At 47.5% G+C, this 20,057-nt stretch overlaps 1 protein-coding gene across 4 annotated transcripts in view; it reads right to left on the bottom strand.

The window, feature by feature from the left end:
• ADAMTS6 (ADAM metallopeptidase with thrombospondin type 1 motif 6) overlaps window positions 1-20,057 on the bottom strand; it is a 283,143-nt gene that overhangs the window by 246,403 nt on the left and 16,683 nt on the right. The gene's annotated exons all lie outside the window — the stretch shown is intronic.

A 20,057-nucleotide genomic window follows, 5' to 3' on the forward strand; every position in this document is an offset into this window, starting at 1 on the left:
ATTATTATGTAACAAGCATTTTTTGTTTCTATAGCAACCATTTACAAAGTCACATCCCCTTCCTCTTCTGAAACAGGCTCTGGAACCCCCCTTTTTGAGACCTGCCCTCTCTCTAGCAGTGCACCAATTGTATCAAGTGACTGCCTGGTCATATGATCTTCCCCATAGAACTTTTAATTTTTGGTCCTCTTCTGCTGCATTGACAGCAATTTAGTGAACCCCCCGGGCCGAATCTTCGCCAAATCGATCACAGGTGAATGGATCGATCAGCAAATTAGCTAATTACTTATCATTGTGTGGATTGTACTAATGCACATAATAAAGGGGAAAAATAAATATTTTTAAAACGCGGCTTGAACTGCTGTTTTAAAACGGATGTGCTCTCTCTGTTACAACCCACCACTGCTCTATCTGGCAAGTGTTATGTCTGATATTTCTTGAATTATGGTATATTGCAAAAAGAAATGCTTTAACCCTTTTCCTGACATAAGTGGAACCTTCTGGAAGAAAAGCATCTCTACAGTTAACATTTCAGTCAACATACCACCTTCACCAGAATTAAGTAGATATCATTCAGATTTCAGATACCACCCTGACGATATTATGGCAAATAAAAAATAAGCACGAGGAAACGTTATGTGGAGTAGATGTGTTGCAGAAATAATTAGGCCTTCTTTAAGCATCATTATACTAAACTCTGACAGCGTAGCTACAAACTTGATAACATTCAGGGTGAATTCAAACGAGTGTTAAGTGTATATTTAAATGTAAATCAGTAACATCGTGTATTGTAAATAGTACCATGGAATTTCAACATTTTTGTATAAACTTGAAATAACCATAAACAGACAATCCAAGTGGCACTTTAAAAAAAAAAAATGTTTTAATATATGCAGCGTTTGATTGCCTTTATTCAAAACTAATTACCTAAGCTGACAATCAATTAATTATCCCGTGATTGATCAGCAATATCCTGTTTCCCAAGGGTTCACTAAATAGCCGCCTTTCAGTTTCAATCAATCCTTCAGTCAGTGTACAATTACAATGTATCCATATATTACTACGGTAACATTATCTATAGCTATTATCTATCTATCTATCTATCTATATATATATATATAAATTATCACAAACAGGAAATGGTTACAAATTCTTGCATTGCTGGGGAGGTGTGCTAAAGCCTGCTATAGAAATCAAAGGATGATCAGTGTATTAAAACTAATTAAAATTGTCTGAGTTGAATGGAAAAAAAAGAAGTAGTAAGTACTGTCTAATACGGGGGTGCTTAAAGTGGGGGACATGCCCCCCAAAGGGCACGGTGGCTACAGAGGTCCCGCGCTCTCTCCCAAGGCATTTAAATTAAATGCCGGGGGAACCACTTCTCCTAACTGATCTTCGGTGATGCGTCATCATGGTAACCAGCAAGAGGTCAGGTGCCGTCACGTTGCCATGGCAATGCGACGTCACTTGACCCTGCGACATCATTTGTCACCAGAGCCGAGGAGGTGGGGGGCGTGAGCCGGGAGGTAAGCAGGCGGGGGGGGGGGCGGCGCAGGTTAAAACTTTGCGCACCCCTGATCTAATACTACAGAACTGATTACTTTTAAAAAAACAAAAAAAAAAACACATATATTGTGAATATCGTTTGGATAACTCCTTTTAAAGTCCAAGTTATGACACTGATTTTTTTGATACTACTCTACACAGCAATAAAATGAATGTATGTAACCACACCTCAAAGATAAGACGTTATATTTAAAAAAAACACCAACTATTTTGTGCCAAAGAAAAGTCTATCAAGTAATAAATATGCATTAGGCAATGAGATTCAAGCAAACAATGAAACAGAGCATTTTCTGGCACCACTAATTAGTATTTAGGGCCTTATGCAGAGAGCATCGTTATTTCGAAATTCGCCATTTTTTGTACAATTTCGCACAGAAACCGGCAGAAAATGGCGAGTTCCGAAAAACGCGCCATTTTGTTTTTTCAATTGCTAAAACTCGCCTCGCGGCTGGCGAGAACCTCCATCTCGCCATTTTTAAAACTCTCCGAATGCAGAGAGGTGCGAACGGCATAAAGCGGCTGTTCGCGCCAAAAAATGCCGCGATTCTCGCATTTTTGCCGCGCCAGGAAAAGATGGCAAGATGGCGCTCGCCGCCTATAGTAAAGGGGAAAAAAAGGCGCGAATTTGTTTTTACACGTTTCTGAAGCGCGCATCTCGCCAATTTAAACTCGCCACACGCATCCATGTTAAACATAGCAGAATTCGCACTTTTCTGCATATGGAGAATAAAACTCTCCAAAAAAGCTACTTTTTATGAAATTCGCCAATTTTAAAATTCTATGCTCTCTGCATAAGGCCCTTAGTGTCTTAACCACATCACTGTGGAAGGTGTTGAAGCCGCCAGGGCTGTGACTGAAGATAATCATTATCTACATCAAAACATGTCACCTCTAAAGGGAAAAAAAACTAAAGTGAGGGAATCACCCAGGAAAGAAAAAGGAAACACAAATATGGCATAAACAGGATTAGCCCCGCACCACTGGGCAAGTTCAATGTAGGGCCCCATTCATTAAGCAAACTGCAGTATACTTTCAACACATAACAATTTTGCATGACTTATAGGCCCAGGAATAGCATACAGCTTGCTCCAAAAGGTGCCGCTGTTTGAGAGGATTAGGTCATGCAGAATGCCATGTCATGTTAACCTCTTCAGTTCTGGAAGCCTGCAACACCCTACTGTGCGCTGGAGTAACTGATTCCTTTTTTTTTTTAAATTCAAACAATGCACACTGATATTTAAAGTCAAGCAAGCAATCCTATATCACAGGCAATGATAACAACACGGCACGAGAGGTGAAAGTCAATCGTAGTCCAGCCAGTGTTTCTCTGTGTCACCAAGAGATTCTAGTCCAGCCTCAGTGTTCCATCACAATGCAGAACTACGAAGATAATAATGCAGCATAATAATGTGATGAGTTACAGCACCAGAGCTGAATTAAAAACATAGCTGCAGCTAACGTGCCAATATTGGGCTTCCACAAAACCTTTAGTTATGGTGTTAAAGGATCGTTTTTTTTATTTTTTAATACGGGATTGAAGCAGGGGGTTTCCGGAGCTGAGCTCCATTCATTTCCACTGCGGGGAGCCTCTGCTTCCAGCTATACTCACCTCCGAAGGGGGGTGCCGGTGAATCTCTCTGCAGTTTAAAGCTCCTGCATCCACGGGGGCCAATAAGACGTCGCACTGGACGATGTCACAGCTTCCTATTGGCCCTCAAGGCGCGGGAGCATTGAAAATGAGCCATAATGTGAATCCTTCAGTGGCTACCGGCACCCACTATGGGAGGTATGTGTGTCCAGAAGCAGGGCGTCCCCTGTGCTGAAATGAACGGGGTTCAGCTCCAGAAACCCCCTGTTTTAGCCATGTATACATTTTTATTTTAAATGAGAAATAAAATGCATGGATTGCCTTTTTAAAAAGGTGCAAAGTGTTTCCTTAAAAAAGGTATGTATGTTCCTACATGAAAAGGTTTATAAACTTGCTGCCGGATGCTCGTTATTAGTCCAACGGTATATGTGTTATACACCAGCGAGCAGGATTCAGAAAATGTCATTCCCTATAAATAATTTGCTACACTGGCAGCTGCTTCACAAATTCCATAATCTTCCCTAAATTGTGTATAATGGGACAAAACATAGTATATTCAATGTAAAAAAAAAACCTTTAAAAAGGTGTACAACGCCTCCTGTTCCTTTTCTCCCTTCTCGTTATGCATATATACCGATGTTACTTTGAATGTAGAAGACATGAGGCTGAAAGTTTATCCAGACCAAAATATTGTTTAATAATAACTTTGATTAAACAAATAAAAAGAGGGAAGGGCAGCATGCAGTTTGCATAAATCTATAGCTGACATTATGCACCATAAAAATCGCCGGCGTGGACAGAAATATAGGAGCCACACAGAATTTTTAGGAGCCAGCATTTTAGGTTGGGGGATGTTTTTGTATTCCCCCTTCGCCAACCCCTCCCACCCATTGGCTGCTCGGTGCCACTGCGTGTGTGTGACACTCTAGAGACACACGCATTGTAACACACACACTGACGCACAGTCTGACAGACACACTGACAGACACTCCTCCCGCCACAGTGTGATATGAGAGCAGAGGCGGGCAGAGTCCTGGATTGCTCCGCCTCGCTCCCGCACCCAGTTCTCGTGTGCCTCTGCCACCCGCTCTCTGCTCCTACACCAAGCGCTCCACACCAAGCGGTGCAGTGGTAACTGAACCATCAGTCACCACCGCGGCCGGTCAGCGTGCCCGCCAAGCAGCATCAGGCATGGAAGCACGCTGGGAAGCACTGTTGTCGTTCGCAGCGGTGACGAACAGGTGACCACGTACAGCTGTCAGTGCCAGGGATTACCTTTTAGGCACCCGGGCAACCAGACGTTGGAATTCTTTCACCCCTACGTTACAGCCAATTAATATAAAGTATTTGTAACTCAGTTAGTTATCCTCTTTTTTTAACAATATCTTTAACTAAAGTATACGTACAAATTGAAATTTAAATATATATAGCCATTTATTAATATCATATTTACTTTTTAAAACATAAATAAAAGAAGAAAACACCAATATTTCAGATGTACACTACACAAATGTACAGTGCATCCTGCAGGGTTCCTATTCAATATACTTTGAAAATGTATTTCCTATACTAGGAATGGTGCTAAACCCTTCTCCAGCATTGGGGAAGATAGCTTCACCGCATTTTTAATAGGGACTCATAATGAGAGTTTTCCCTTTAAATTGAGAATTTCATAAATAATGCAGATTATTTTCAATAAACTGAAGGAAGCTTTCTGTTTGTGATTGTTTTACGAGTTAAATACACAAATACTTTAAAATACCGTTTGGCTTGAGACACCAAAGAACATATTCATTAAACTATCACTCAAAATGTTATCTCGCTGTATTCGTTAAAGCTGCAGTTCAAGCAATATCCTGCATGTTTGTTTTTTTTAATTAATCAGTTCTGTAGTAAGAAAAAATACTTTTAGCATTTTCTGTTTTAAAAAAAACAACTTTGAAAGACCAATTTTCTTGTATTCTATTTTAACAAGCATTCTTGTTACTATAGCAACCATTTACATTACCCATATCTAAAGATGTCGCCAAACTTCGACGATCAATACACGGAGAACGAATTGACCGGCAGCTATGCAGTTCTTTAGGTAAAGTAGAGATTGGGTAGGTAAAAAAGATTAGGGTGCTCAAACCCCAGACAACTTCATCCAGTATATGATAGCACTATCCCTGGAGACACCAGTGGGAGTGGTTTGATAAACAATAGACCTGTGAGTGACTAAAATACATTTGTAGCAGTACTCAACTATAACAGTCTAAATCATGAAGCCCACTCACGTCATCTCCAGGAGTGATTGCTGGAGTGCCAGCCACAGGGAAGTCCAAAGGCAGCAAGAAGAAAAAACGAATGGCGCACAGCCAGGGAGCCATGTGGTTACAAAAAAAGTACCTTTATTCAGTGCACGGTTGGAGACATATTCACCCCTTGGGGGACAAAAACAGGCACCTCCTACGCGTTTCCGACCGGTAGGTCCTTTATCAAGGAGTCATAAAGTAGAGATTGCCCACAATAACTATTGAAGTAAAAAAAGAAACTAAAAAAAAACTATATAAAAAAAAACGGGAGCTTGAACTGCAGCTTTAAAGAGTCCAAACCGAAAAGTATTATGTAGATAGTGATTTAGTTTGCTCTTGGAAATTTGGTACGATATGGAAATGAAATATGCAAATAAACAAATCTCATAAAATGTCAGTATTCACATGGCATTCACAAACTGCGAGACAGGAATTGACATGTGACGAGATTGATAATACAGCTATGGGAAGCTGTATAGATATGTCCTGCCACAAGCAGAATAGTCCGTGTCATCAGGCGAGAACCAGGACATAGACAAATCTTGACTCCACACCACTTATACTGGTGAGTGCCTATCCTTTCCTTTCCTATCCTTTACTGTCCTTTATTTGTTGGTTGGTTGCTTGTATCATCAGTGTCCTGCTTACTTATGTAAAAGTTGCTTAGGTGCTGCGTCAGTCAGGTATACCTCATTAATAAGACTTTAGAGCAGTGGTGGACAAAAATATAAATGATTTAGGAGCCAACTAGGATTTTTAGGAGCCAGCGTTCTGGTTCTCTCCCCCCATCGGCGGCCTGTGTCATTGTGTGTGTGTGCCAGTGTGTATTCGTGACACACTGACACTGACACACACACTGTGACACACTGTGACACACTGTGACACACAGACACAAACACTCTGATATACACACACACTGCCAGACACTCCTCCCCCATCCTCTTGCCACAGTGTGATGTGAGAGCAGATGCAGGCCTGGACTGCTCCGACTTGCTCCTGCCCCCCAGATCTCCCACACGGCTCAGTCAACCCACTCACCGCTTCGCTCTAATGCCCACCTACCCCCACACTCCATACTAAGCAATTTGGTGACGATGACTGATATGTCAATCACCCCCACGGTCGGTCAGCGCAACTGCAAAGCAGCATCGGGCATGAAAGCTGGAGAGCGATGTTGCCGGATGCGGTGGTGACTGACAGGTCAGTCAGTGGAGTGCTCAGCACAGGCGCCAGGGGCTACATTTTTTGAGTATATTAGAGCTTTATAATCTTCCCTCACTCCTGTTAGTAAAGAAAATTCTTGACATGCTTATTTGAACTTTCTTCAACCTTGTGACATTCAATGCCACAAAATTAGAATCTGCTAATGGCAGAACAGAGTATTATGAGAGTGAACACACACAATGACTAGCAGTTGAAGTATTCATACAAATGTGGACAGCTGTAGCCCCACCGACCATGCTGTAACTGTTCATTATAATGTGTGCCTCTTTTCGGAAAGAGCAGATACTGAATGGAATAAAAATACATAATGACTTAATGACATTGGCCTATATTCACTAAAGTCAGCAACTGGATAATTTGACGTTATCAATGCTTAATGCCAAAGTCAACCTGTTCACTAAAGCCATATCTCCAGCGGTAAAACACTGATACAGTAATAGGCTTTTTACTGTGGCGATATTTTGGAGATATGTTTTAACACAGAGTATGCAAACAAGCATGAAAATGAGCATTTAAAGATTAATTATTCATGTGCTATTTAATAAAGTCTGATACCTAGTGATATAGGACTAACACCAAAAGCTATTGCAGATTTTTATCCCATAGCGCAGGCCGGCGTTCAGACTATTTTGCCTATGTACTGTATACAATGGCCACTATATACAATACATAGGCAAGATAAGACTAGCCAATCTAGAATAGATCCTAACAATACATACAAAAACCTATGTACAATATTTTTAATATACTAACCCCTTAGTGGCCAGAGTGGTTAGCTAGCCATGGGCAATCTCCGGTAGCTAAGGTCTACTAAAGGGTAAATATGTTCCTACCACTATACTAAGTACCCCGCTTGCATAACAAAGTAATGCATTGCTTGGCAATGCCTTTTTAACTTCAATGGCAAACAAGGGGATAAACCACACCTTCTTCCCCTAACCACCCTCCAGGGGCACCTGCAACCATCACCCAGCACACTACTCACTTCGTAGCACTTAGTGGCCAGCTCGCTATTGGTTGTCTATGACTTGCTGGCCACTTAGGCTACTAAGGGGTTATTAATAACAACTGTATGTTTTGAGTTAGCTTATGTATTTGTAGGATTTTTATGTGTATGTTAACGCCTTTTAGTGCCTGGAGGCGTTCCTTTGCAAACGCATTTGAAGTCTCAGTCATCAAAAGGGTCCATTTATTTTCTGCCCTGGGGTTTTGCAATAAATCCTTTGACTGTATTCTACCTATGGTAGAAAAAAGTGATATTTGCACGTGGAGTTTGTAGGTATTATTAAGGAAATTGCAATACTGACAATCGCGGTTCTCCTGAATTACCAGCAAAAAGCCATATGCTAATGGGGTAAATACATCACAGTTATCGTACATACATTATTTTTAGTGGTTACGGAATTAAAGCGGAAAAAATATCTTGTTTAATTTTTGTTTTGTAAACCAGATTATTGCAGATTTAACCGAGAATAATAAATCTATTTCATTATGCCTCCAATTTTTGGGGGGGCGCGGGTGACAGGATCTTAGGCGACATTTGAAAATGTCACATTATTGATAATCAAATGTGCGCACCTAATGTCCTGTGTCCACTCCCAATTAAGCGATTTCTACACCAAGACAAATTTCCCTAGCCAATTCCAGTCTGGGTTTCGTCCCAAACACTCCACCGTAACTACCCTGCTAAAAGTTTGCAATGAAATCCATGGTGGAATGGAACGGGGACAACTCACTGGTGCAGTATTCCTAGATTTTGCAAAGGCTTTTGATACTGTTGATCATGCTATCCTGCTTAACAAACTCCAGAGCTCTGGAATAGGGAAACATGCTTTAAACTGGTTTCAGTCCTACCTATCAGGAAGATCCCAACATGTGTCCATCTCAGGCTCTAACTCCAGCCCCCTGGATATCACCTGTGGTGTCCCGCAAGGCTCTGTTCTGGGGCCCCTACTCTTCTCAGTGTTCATTAATGATCTTCCCACAGCTTGTAAGGAAGCCTCAATACACATGTATGCAGATGACACAATCCTGTATGCACACAGCCATAGCCTCTCTGACCTTCAACACATACTTCTGTCTGACTTTTTGAGACTCGAAAACTGGATTTCCCAAAACAAACTGTTTTTAAACACTGACAAGACTGTAACAATGGTATTTGGGACCAAGACTAAATTTGTAAAGCTTCCAGTGACTGAGCTCCAGATCAGAACCAACGCTAACACCACCCTAACCCCTGTTACTAGTTTAAAATACTTGGGCTTATGGTTTGACTCCCACTTAACATTCGGGATGCACATTGATACCCTGACAACCAAGACCTATGCCAAACTAGGGGTACTTTACAGGAACAAATCCTCCCTAAGTCTCCTAGTCAGAAAGCGTATTGCACAGCAGATGCTAATGCCAATTATTGACTATGGAGACATAGTATATGGCTCGGCTCCTCAAACCCACCTTAGCAAACTTGACACCCTCTACAATTCAATTTGTCATTTTGTTCTCCAATGCAACTACAACACACCACTGCGAAATGCTCAAAGAACTAGATTGGTCATCACTAGAGTCTAGGCGCAAAGTTCACCTTTCCTGTCTCACCCTCAAATACTTTCTGGGCAAGCTACCCAGCTACCTGAACAAGCTCCTCACCCCTACCACATGCAGCACCTATCACCTGAGATCAGACTCCAAAAGACTATTCATGGTCCCAAGACTCAACAAAGTATCCGGACGTTCCTCCTTCTCCTTCCGTGCACCCCAAAACTGGAACAACCTACCAGAGACTCTCATATCCACCACCAGCTTAAGTTCTTTCAAATCTAAGGCTGTCTCACACTTTAATCTGGTCTGTAACCGTTTCATACGCTCATAATATATATTTTCTTTAACTGTGCATGCAATGTCTTGTATATAATGTATACCTTGTTCATTTATGTAACTGTATTTGTAACCATGTATTATTTTGTTTTACTCTGTGCCCAGGACATACTTGAAAACGAGAGGTAACTCTCAATGTATTACTTCCTGGTAAAATATTTTATAAATAAATAAATAAATAATAATAATCTTAAGTGCAAAAAATACAGTATTGTTGTAAGTATTGCTCTGATCAGTCCTCTGAGCAAATTAAATTAAAAGAGAACTAGGTGACACGAGTCTTGTTGCAATTAGTAATGCTTTTGTTACATACTGCATATAATCATGCTTAACACGGCGTCTGAGAACTGGGAGACGGGTTTCTGGTGAATCCTTTCACATTGGAGTAGGATGCCTTATGAAACAGCATCTTTTAGTAAATATGGACCTGAATGAGCAGTCAGTGACCTTACAGTTACATGAACTGTCTTAGTTTAGAGGGAATTTAGCAGGGAGGAAATATTTCTACAACAGTTTTGTGACACATTTAATTCTCCAAGATTACTAGTTTTTATCATCAGGGATGAGTTTATTCTGCACCAAATCATTTGTTTTTATACTCAGTAGTACCTTCAAAGCACTGTAATTGTCTACATGTATCTGAAGTGTCTAAATACAAGTCCTCTAATAATGTACTTTCCTTTGTAGTGAAAATTAAGGCCATTTTCTAATAGGTTTCTAATGGGTAGAATTGATTCCAAACTATTCCCCCAAAGACAAGTTTGCCAACTGCGTTACAATTTGACAATTCAGCTCAAAAATGTCATTCCTAATAACATTTTAAACTTCATAAAATAATTTTATGTTCTCTACGGAATTGATTATAGGTATCTGAAATAACAGACACATTGGAGTTATAATTGATTAATACATAATCCTATAATGCAATCCGAGTCCAAATAGCTCTTTATTCATGCATGATGGTTTCAACCAGCTCTGCACCAGCTCTGCACCAGCACTGCACCAGCTCTGCACTAGTACTGCACCAGCACTGCACCAGCTCTGCACCAGCACTGCACCAGCTCTGCACCAGCACTGCACCAGCTCTGCACCAGCTCTGCACCAGCACTGCACCAGCTCTGCACTAGTACTGCACCAGCTCTGCACTAGTACTGCACCAGCTCTGCACTAGTACTGCACTAGCTCTGCACTAGTACTGCACCAGCTCTGCACTAGTACTGCACCAGCACTGCACCAGCTCTGCACCAGCTCTGCACCAGCACTGCACTAGTACTGCACCAGCTCTGCGCCAGCTCTGCACTAGTACTGCACCAGCTCTGCACTAGTACTGCACCAGCTCTGCACTAGTACTGCACCAGCTCTGCTCTAGCACTGCACCAGCTCTACACTAGTACTGCACCAGCTCTGCACTAGTACTGCACCAGCTCAGCACCAGCACTGCACCAGCACTGCACTAGTACTGCACCAGCTCTGCACTAGTACTGCACCAGCTCTGCACCAGCTCTGCACTAGTACTGCACCAGCTCTGCACTAGTACTGCACCAGCTCTGCACTAGTACTGCACCAGCACTGCACTAGTACTGCACCAGCTCTGCACCAGCACTGCACCAGCTCTGCACTAGTACTGCACCAGCTCTGCACCAGCACTGCACTAGTACTGCACTAGTACTGCACCAGCTCTGCGCCAGCTCTGCACTAGCACTGCACCAGCTCTGCACTAGTACTGCACCAGCTCTGCGCCAGCTCTGCACTAGTACTGCACCATCTCTGCACTAGTACTGCACCAGCACTGCACTAGTACTGCACCAGCTCTGCACTAGTACTGCACCAGCACTGCACTAGTACTGCACCAGCTCTGCACTAGTACTGCACTAGTACTGCACCAGCTCTGACCAGCTCTGCACTAGCACTGCACCAGCTCTGCACTAGTACTGCACCAGCACTGCACCAGCTCTGCACTAGTACTGCACCAGCACTGCACTAGTACTGCACCAGCACTGCACCAGCTCTGCACTAGTACTGCACCAGCTCTGCACCAGCACTGCACCAGCACTGCACCAGCTCTGCACCAGTACTGCACCAGCTCAGCACCAGCACTGCACTAGTACTGCACCAGCTCTGCACTAGTACTGCACCAGCACTGCACCAGCTCTGCACTAGTACTGCAGCAGCACTGCACCAGCTCTGCACTAGTACTGCACCAGCTCTGCACTAGTACTGCGCCAGCTCTGCACCAGCTCTGCACTAGTACTGCACCAGCACTGCACCAGCTCTGCACTAGTACTGCACCAGCTCAGCACCAGCACTGCACTAGTACTGCACCAGCTCTGCACTAGTACTGCACCAGCTCTGCACCAGCACTGCACCAGCTCTGCACTAGTACTGCACCAGCTCTGCACCAGCACTGCACCAGCTCTGCACCAGCTCTGCACCAGTACTGCCCCAGCTCTGCACCAGCTCTGCACTAGTACTGCACCAGCTCTGCACCAGCTCTGCACCAGCTCTGCACTAGTACTGCACTAGTACTGCACCAGCTCTGCACTAGTACTGCACCAGCTCTGCGCCAGCTCTGCACTAGTACTGCACTAGTACTGCACCAGCACTGCACCAGCTCTGCACTAGTACTGCACCAGCTCTGCACTAGTACTGCACCAGCTCTGCACCAGCACTGCACCAGCTCTGCACTAGTACTGCACCAGCTCTGCACCAGCTCTGCACTAGTACTGCACCAGCTCTGCACTAGTACTGCACCAGCACTGCACCAGCTCTGCACTAGTACTGCACCAGCTCTGCACTAGTACTGCACCAGCTCTGCACTAGTACTGCACCAGCTCTGCACCAGCTCTGCACCAGCTCTGCACTAGTACTGCACCAGCTCTGCACCAGCAATGCACCAGCTCTGCACTAGCTCTGCACCAGCTCTGCACTAGTACTGCACTAGTACTGCACCAGCTCTGCACTAGTACTGCACCAGCTCTGCACTAGTACTGCACCAGCTCTGCACCAGCACTGCACCAGCTCTGCACTAGTACTGCACCAGCACTGCACCAGCTCTGCACTAGTACTGCACCAGCTCAGCACCAGCACTGCACTAGTACTGCACCAGCTCTGCACTAGTACTGCACCAGCACTGCACTAGTACTGCACCAGCTCTGCACTAGTACTGCACCAGCACTGCACCAGCTCTGCACTAGTACTGCACCAGCTCAGCACCAGCACTGCACCTGTACTGCACCAGCTCTGCACCAGCTCTGCACCAGCTCTGCACCACCTCTGCACTAGTACTGCACTAGTACTGCACTAGTACTGCACCAGCTCTGCACTAGTACTGCACCAGCACTGCACTAGTACTGCACCAGCACTGCACTAGTACTGCACCAGCACTGCACCAGCTCTGCACTAGTACTGCACCAGCTCAGCACCAGCACTGCACCAGCTCTGCACCACCTCTGCACTAGTACTGCACTAGTACTGCACCAGCTCTGCACTAGTACTGCACCAGCTCTGCACTAGTACTGCACCAGCTCTGCACTAGTACTGCACTAGTACTGCACCAGCTCTGCACTAGTACTGCACTAGCACTGCACCAGCTCTGCACTAGTACTGCACCAGCTCAGCACTAGTACTGCACCAGCTCTGCACTAGTACTGCACCAGCTCTGCACTAGTACTGCACTAGTACTGCACCAGCTCTGCACTAGCTCTGCACTAGTACTGCACCAGCTCTGCACTAGCACTGCACCAGCTCTGCACTAGTACTGCACTAGTACTGCACTAGTACTCTGCACTAGTACTGCACCAGCACTGCACCAGCTCTGCACTAGTACTGCACCAGCTCTGCACTAGTACTGCACCAGCTCTGCACTAGTACTGCACTAGTACTGCACCAGCTCTGCGCTAGTACTGCACTAGTACTGCACCAGCTCTGCGCTAGTACTGCACCAGCTCTGCACTAGTACTGCACCAGCACTGCACCAGCTCTGCACCAGCTCTACACTAGTACTGCACCAGCACTGCACCAGCTCTGCACTAGTACTGCACCAGCTCTGCACTAGTACTGCACCAGCTCTGCACCAGCTCTGCACCAGCACTGCACTAGTACTGCACCAGCTCTACACTAGTACTGCACTAGTACTGCACCAGCACTGCACCAGCTCTGCACTAGTACTGCACCAGCACTGCACCAGCTCTGCACTAGTACTGCACCAGCTCTGCACCAGCTCTGCACTAGTACTGCACCAGCTCTGCACTAGTACTGCACCAGCTCTGCACTAGTACTGCACCAGCTCTGCACTAGCACTGCACCAGCTCTGCACTAGCACTGCACCAGCTCTGCACCAGCACTGCACCAGCTCTGCACCAGCACTGCACCAGCTCTGCACTAGTACTGCACCAGCTCAGCACCAGCACTGCACCTGTACTGCACCAGCTCTGCACTAGTACTGCACCAGCTCTGCACTAGTACTGCACTAGTACTGCACCAGCACTGCACCAGCTCTGCACTAGTACTGCACCAGCTCTGCACTAGTACTGCACCAGCTCTGCACCAGCACTGCACTAGTACTGCACCAGCTCTGCACCAGCACTGCACCAGCTCTGCACTAGTACTGCACCAGCTCTGCACCAGCTCTGCACTAGTACTGCACCAGCTCTGCACTAGTACTGCACCAGCACTGCACCAGCTCTGCACTAGTACTGCACCAGCTCTGCACCAGCTCTGCACTAGTACTGCACCAGCTCTGCACCAGCTCTGCACCAGCTCTGCACTAGTACTGCACCAGCAATGCACCAGCTCTGCACTAGTACTGCACCAGCTCTGCACCAGCTCTGCGCCAGCTCTGCACTAGTACTGCACTAGTACTGCACCAGCTCTGCACTAGTACTGCACCAGCTCTGCACTAGTACTGCACCAGCTCTGCACTAGTACTGCACCAGCTCTGCACCAGCACTGCACCAGCTCTGCACTAGTACTGCACCAGCACTGCACTAGTACTGCACCAGCTCTGCACTAGTACTGCACCAGCTCAGCACCAGCACTGCACTAGTACTGCACCAGCTCTGCACCAGCTCTGCACTAGTACTGCACCAGCACTGCACTAGTACTGCACCAGCTCTGCACTAGTACTGCACCAGCTCAGCACCAGCACTGCACCAGCTCTGCACCAGCTCTGCACTAGTACTGCACCAGCACTGCACTAGTACTGCACCAGCTCTGCACTAGTACTGCACCAGCTCAGCACCAGCACTGCACCTGTACTGCACCAGCACTGCACCAGCTCTGCACTAGTACTGCACCAGCTCAGCACCAGCACTGCACCTGTACTGCACCAGCTCTGCACCAGCTCTGCACCACCTCTGCACTAGTACTGCACTAGTACTGCACCAGCTCTGCACCAGCTCTGCACTAGTACTGCACCAGCACTGCACTAGTACTGCACCAGCACTGCACTAGTACTGCACCAGCACTGCACCAGCTCTGCACTAGTACTGCACCAGCTCAGCACCAGCACTGCACCTGTACTGCACCAGCTCTGCACCACCTCTGCACTAGTACTGCACTAGTACTGCACCAGCTCTGCACTAGTACTGCACCAGCTCTGCACTAGTACTGCACCAGCTCTGCACTAGTACTGCACTAGTACTGCACCAGCTCTGCACTAGTACTGCACTAGCACTGCACCAGCTCTGCACCAGCACTGCACTAGCTCTGCACTAGTACTGCACCAGCTCAGCACTAGTACTGCACCAGCTCTGCACTAGTACTGCACCAGCTCTGCACTAGTACTGCACTAGTACTGCACCAGCTCTGCACCAGCACTGCACCAGCTCTGCACTAGCACTGCACCAGCTCTGCACTAGTACTGCACTAGTACTGCACCAGCTCTGCACTAGTACTGCACCAGCACTGCACCAGCTCTGCACTAGTACTGCACCAGCTCTGCACTAGTACTGCACCAGCTCTGCACTAGTACTGCACTAGTACTGCACCAGCTCTGCGCTAGTACTGCACCAGCTCTGCACTAGTACTGCACCAGCACTGCACCAGCTCTGCACCAGCTCTACACTAGTACTGCACCAGCACTGCACCAGCTCTGCACTAGTACTGCACCAGCTCTGCACTAGTACTGCACCAGCTCTGCACCAGCTCTGCACCAGCACTGCACTAGTACTGCACCAGCTCTACACTAGTACTGCACTAGTACTGCACCAGCACTGCACCAGCACTGCACCAGCTCTGCACTAGTACTGCACCAGCACTGCACCAGCTCTGCACTAGTACTGCACCAGCTCTGCACCAGCTCTGCACTAGTACTGCACCAGCTCTGCACTAGTACTGCACCAGCTCTGCACTAGCACTGCACCAGCTCTGCACTAGCACTGCACCAGCTCTGCACTAGTACTGCACCAGCACTGCACCAGCTCTGCACCAGCACTGCACCAGCTCTGCACCAGCACTGCACCAGCTCTGCACTAGTACTGCACCAGCTCAGCACCAGCACTGCACCTGTACTGCACCAGCTCTGCACCAGCTCTGCACTAGTACTGCACTAGTACTGCACCAGCTCTGCACTAGTACTGCACCAGCTCTGCACTAGTACTGCACCAGCTCTGCACTAGTACTGCACTAGTACTGCACCAGCTCTGCACTAGTACTGCACTAGCACTGCACCAGCTCTGCACCAGCACTGCACTAGCTCTGCACTAGTACTGCACCAGCTCAGCACTAGTACTGCACCAGCTCTGCACTAGTACTGCACCAGCTCTGCACTAGTACTGCACCAGCTCTGCACTAGTACTGCACTAGTACTGCACCAGCTCTGCACTAGCTCTGCACTAGTACTGCACCAGCACTGCACCAGCTCTGCACTAGTACTGCACCAGCACTGCACCAGCTCTGCACTAGTACTGCACCAGCTCTGCACTAGTACTGCACCAGCTCTGCACTAGTACTGCACCAGCACTGCACCAGCTCTGCACTAGTACTGCACCAGCTCTGCACTAGTACTGCACCAGCTCTGCACTAGTACTGCACTAGTACTGCACCAGCTCTGCGCTAGTACTGCACCAGCTCTGCACTAGTACTGCACCAGCACTGCACCAGCTCTACACTAGTACTGCACCAGCACTGCACCAGCTCTGCACTAGTACTGCACCAGCTCTGCACTAGTACTGCACCAGCTCTGCACCAGCTCTGCACCAGCACTGCACTAGTACTGCACCAGCTCTACACTAGTACTGCACCAGCTCTGCACTAGTACTGCACCAGCACTGCACCAGCTCTGCACTAGTACTGCACCAGCTCTGCACTAGTACTGCACCAGCTCTGCACTAGTACTGCACCAGCTCTGCACTAGTACTGCACCAGCTCTGCACTAGTACTGCACCAGCACTGCACCAGCTCTGCACCAGCTCTGCACCAGCACTGCACTAGCTCTGCACTAGTACTGCACCAGCTCTGCACTAGTACTGCACCAGCTCTGCACTAGTACTGCACTAGCTCTGCACTAGTACTGCACCAGCTCTGCACTATTACTGCACTAGTACTGCACCAGCTCTGCACTAGCTCTGCACTAGTACTGCACCAGCACTGCACCAGCTCTGCACTAGTACTGCACCAGCACTGCACCAGCTCTGCACCAGCTCTGCACTAGTACTGCACTAGTACTGCACCAGCTCTGCACTAGTACTGCACCAGCTCTGCACTAGTACTGCACCAGCTCTGCACTAGTACTGCACCAGCTCTGCACTAGTACTGCACCAGCTCTGCACTAGTACTGCACTAGTACTGCACCAGCTCTGCGCTAGTACTGCACCAGCTCTGCACTAGTACTGCACCAGCACTGCACCAGCTCTGCACCAGCTCTACACTAGTACTGCACCAGCACTGCACAGCTCTGCACTAGTACTGCACCAGCTCTGCACCAGCACTGCACTAGTACTGCACCAGCTCTACACTAGTACTGCACTAGTACTGCACCAGCACTGCACCAGCTCTGCACTAGTACTGCACCAGCACTGCACCAGCTCTGCACTAGTACTGCACCAGCTCTGCACTAGTACTGCACCAGCACTGCACCAGCTCTGCACTAGTACTGCACCAGCACTGCACTAGTACTGCACCAGCTCTGCACCAGCTCTGTACTAGTACTGCACCAGCTCTGCACCAGCTCTGCACTAGTACTGCACCAGCACTGCACTAGTACTGCACCAGCACTGCACCAGCTCTTCACTAGTACTGCACCAGCACTGCACCAGCTCTGCACTAGTACTGCACCAGCTCTGCACCAGCACTGCACCAGCTCTGCACTAGTACTGCACCAGCACTGCACTAGTACTGCACCAGCTCTGCACTAGTACTGCACCAGCACTGCACCAGCTCTGCACTAGTACTGCACCAGCTCTGCACCAGCTCTGCACCAGCTCTGCACCAGCACTGCACTAGTACTGCACCAGCTCTGCAATATTACTGCACCAGCTCTGCACTAGGACTGCACCAGCACTGCACCAGCACTGCACCAGCACTGCACCAGCACTGCACCAGCACAACATTGATACACAATACCTATTATGAATGTTATGCTCTGAAAGGGCAATGTGTACCTATTCATCATCCTAAATCATTTGTTTTAAAACTGAATTAATAATTTCAGTCCTGTGTAGCCAGGTTCCCCCCCCTTGGTCCCCCTTACCTTGCTGCGGCTGGTTGCGCGGGCGCTCCGGTGCAGGGGCTGCAGGCGGGCGACTGAGTCGCCAGAGCTCCGCGGCGTACCTGATCAGTGGGGGCTGCCATTGCTGGCGCGCGCATACGCAGTGCGCAGGAGGGATAGTTGCAGAGGCCATTGCCGGGCTCCGAAAAGGGAAACTACAATCCCTAACAGCCTCAGGGGCTGCTAGTCAGGTGGGGGAGCACAACCAATAGGGCTGCGGTATCCCCAGGAAGACCGGATTGATACATTTGGTGCACAGGCTGCCATGCCAGTCGGGAGCTGGACAGAAGAGTGGAATCCCCCTTCAGACCCCAGCTAGGCCCTGACCACCCTCAGCTTGTGGATGCTGCAGGGAAGGCCCATAGTTAGGGACACTTCCCCAGTAGCTATCTATAGTGAGGGTACAGCACGCCGGTGACGGACGCCACGCGGTGCGCAAGGCCTGTGGTCTGGGACCAGACCACCGACGACCTGATAGACTCTTTAAGGTGGGCCACTCCAGTGAGAGTCCACACCACGCAGAGGCAGACGCCAACACTGACGACGATGACGACGTGGGATCAGACTGGTCTTGCCATCAGTTGGCGGTACCCGGGTGTTGGAGCGCCCGGCAGGTATCACGCCCTACAAGTGCTCCAACGATCACACACATTCTGTGGGTAGGGCTACCACACACTTTGGGGTGGGTTTGGCTCCTGTGGACAAAGGGTGGTTAGGTGCCCAGGGCACCTCACTACTTTGGGGGAATCACACCAGGGTGTATAAGGTGGTGGTTGGATGGTAGGGCACTGTGTGGGCACGGCCGTGCAAGGCCTGTATATTAGGTGTTATTAGTTGTGTTACCAGTAAAGATAATTTGTTATATCACTGTGTGCATATCATTTCTCTACTGTGTGTTCCTGGGTAGGAGTTATCCAATTGCACTAGGATCCCTCCCAGGTGGAGGCGCTGTCATCATACATATCAGGTACACCCCAGGCTCCCTGCTGCGGAGGATCAGGCCTCCTGTGAGTCAATCAGGTAATGCACCACAAGTAGTCGCCCTAGACATGGCGGAAAGGGGGCTACACCTGAAACAATAAATACAGAAAACACTCAGGAGTGCATCCACATGCCTTAAATGGGACTGCTCCATATTCTAAAATATGATATCGTTTGACACTTTCCTGCTTACATGCCTGCTGTATTCAGAAATGTGTTCATCCAAGTCTGGGTTACGGTTCTACATTGTAACGTTGGTTCAATGTTACTGCAAATAAAAATATCCCTGGTGACCACAATCACATGTCTCAGACAGGTCTGCAACCCTGCTATTCCCCATTATCTCTTAGCATACAATGCTTCCACTGCAGCCAGGGATTCTGGGAAATGACATGCAAATGAGCACAATGTCACCTTATGCCACCTGTATGTTACAAAACCCTTCAATGTACCGCAAATATGGAAAACATTGAAATGGACATTTTTCAGCTTCAGCTGTCAATGGAAATGTCACAATCAATTCTTGCATTTATTACAGAAGTTCTAGGTATCAAACAATTATATGATCAAACTATTCACACGCCGCATGAAGTTATATTCTCGGCTATCCAGAGGAAGCACATTTGAAGACATTCTGTGATGTGTGAGGTCGAATGTGTCATGTCTCTATGTTAAATAAGAATCATTTCACGTAGGAAAAGCAGCTGCCCTTTTTTTCCGGCTTGGCTTTAATTCCTCCTGCCCTCCCCACCCCAACCAGAAATTCTTCTCATCCATCATGGCTCCACTAACGTCAATAGATAAACAGCATATTTGACTT

Source organism: Ascaphus truei, chromosome 1, assembly GCF_040206685.1.
Source record: "Ascaphus truei isolate aAscTru1 chromosome 1, aAscTru1.hap1, whole genome shotgun sequence".
In the NCBI taxonomy this organism is placed as follows: domain Eukaryota; kingdom Metazoa; phylum Chordata; class Amphibia; order Anura; family Ascaphidae; genus Ascaphus; species Ascaphus truei.